The following is a 2,217-nucleotide window of genomic DNA, read 5'->3' on the forward strand; positions in this document are numbered from 1 at the left end:
TATAACACCCTACAGCCAAATATTCATGTAATCAAGAAGCCTGTTTATATATATCTAAACATAGGCACTAACTGTTTTATATAGCAACACAAAACATGTTTTCTAGTCTTGTAATATTATTTGAATTTTCCAAAAATTTGATGATTGCATACAGTCAGAGAAGCTTGTACTTTATTTTGTTTCAGAATAATCAGGAACTGAGGGTTTAGAAAATGTCACTGATGGTAATATTATAGGTTGTAATACTTGAATCACCAATATGGTGTTTTCATTCTAATGTCTAATATAGATGATTATCCTTTAATTTTTCCATGATACTTTCCTTATTTTTTCTCTATAATAGTACAGTTGAGGCATTATATAGTATTTTTCTCTAATTTTATGTGTAAGCAGATGTTTTATATGTGAGTTTCACGATAATACCAAAAGGAATACAAAACACAGTGGTAAGCAAAAGTAGTTTTACAGTTGTGAGTATGTGAAGCTGTTTATTCTTGTATTATCCTATATAACAAAAGGTTAATATTCAAATTGTCCCCTCGGGAGTTTGACCGACCAGGAGTTCGAGTGCTTGCTATGATGTGCGCTGACCACCAGGGAGCGGCGCAGAACGAAGGAAGGCCCTGGCCAGCAGCCAGCAGCCAGGGGAAGGAAGATCTCGATGGGCCCTGATCACTGGCCAGGCCAAGGGATCCTACCTATGCATGAATTTCATTCACCAGGTCTCTAGTTATTTAATAATTATTATATTACTTATTTTTGTTATTTATTTTATTATTTTTGTTATTATTTCATATCTTTATGATTTATCTTTTGTATAATGATGACTGGTAATTTAACCTTCTTTTGCCCATCCCTGTATTTGCTTAAAATTGTCAAGAATTTTGAGGTAAATGACCTTGATATCTTTAACTCTCAAGTGTTTCAGCAGTATTAATCATGTATTATGTATGTACATATGTATGTATGTGTGTGAGTGTGTGATTTAGTAAGAAGAGTGAGATAATGCAAGTTTGGCAAAAAGTTAAGAATCGATGAAAAAAAAAAAAAAAAAAGAATCGATGAAGCTAGTTTGATGGATGTATGAGTTCATTGTGCTGTTTTTATACTTACAAATAAAATATTCCATTATTAACATATTCTATATTATTTAAGCTGCTGGATTCAGAAATCCATTTCTGAATATGGAGCATTTGTTTATTTGGTGGGCTCAGTGTATTTTCTTGGAAGCATCTTTGTTGATGAAAGAATGTCTAGGCCTATGCTAGAGGCTGTTCCCACTGTTAAGTCTTCATTCTGGCAGATGTCTGTGTGGGACTGACTTTAAGCCAGAGCTGACAAGAAAGCATCACTTTGTCAGAAAAGATGTGACTACTTTGGGGCTCACTTAGAAGGTATTACCATTTATTATCATGTTGAATTACCCAAACGTTAAATGTATTTAGGTAGCCATGGTAACATTGCCCTTGGCTTTATTTCTTAACTAAAGGCCTGATGCACGAAATTCATGCAAGAGTAGGCCTTCCGTCCCCCAGCTACTGGCACTGGCTTCCCTCTGGCACCCAGGACCTGGCCTTCCCTCTGGCCACTGGCAGGCATCTGGGACCTCGGCTTCCCTCTGGCTGCCAGCAGGCACCCGGGACCCAGGTTTCCCTCACAGCCCTGGCTTCCTCCTGAAGGATTTCTGGTCTAATTAGCATATTATGCTTTTATTATTATAGACTAGATGCCTGGTGCACAAAATTCATGCACGGGAGTGTGGGGGGTCCCTCAGCCCAGCCTGCACCCTCTCCAATCCAGGACCCCTTGGGTGATCCCTGTGGGGTTGGGCCTACACCGGCAGTCAGACATCCCTCTTGCAAGGGATGCTGAGACTGCTGGCTCCTAACTGCTCACCTGCCTGCCTGCCTGATGCCCCTACCCTCTCCGCTTGCTTGCCTGATCGCCCCTAACCACCTCTGCCTGCCAGCCTGATAGCCCCTAACTGCTCCCCTGCCTGCCTGATCAACCTAACAGCATCCGTTTGCTGGCCTGATCACCCCTAACTGCCCTCCCCTGCCAGCCTGGTCACCCCTAACTGCCCTCCTCTGCCAGCCTGATTGCCCCTAACTGCCTTTGCCTCGGCCCCCGCCACCAAGGCTTTGTCCAGAAGGATGTCTAGATGGATGTCCAGAAGACATCCAGTCTATTTAGCATATTTCCATTTTATTAGTATAG

The sequence above is a fragment of the Myotis davidii genome, unplaced genomic scaffold, assembly GCF_000327345.1.
Source record: "Myotis davidii unplaced genomic scaffold, ASM32734v1 scaffold2269, whole genome shotgun sequence".
NCBI lineage: Eukaryota > Metazoa > Chordata > Mammalia > Chiroptera > Vespertilionidae > Myotis > Myotis davidii.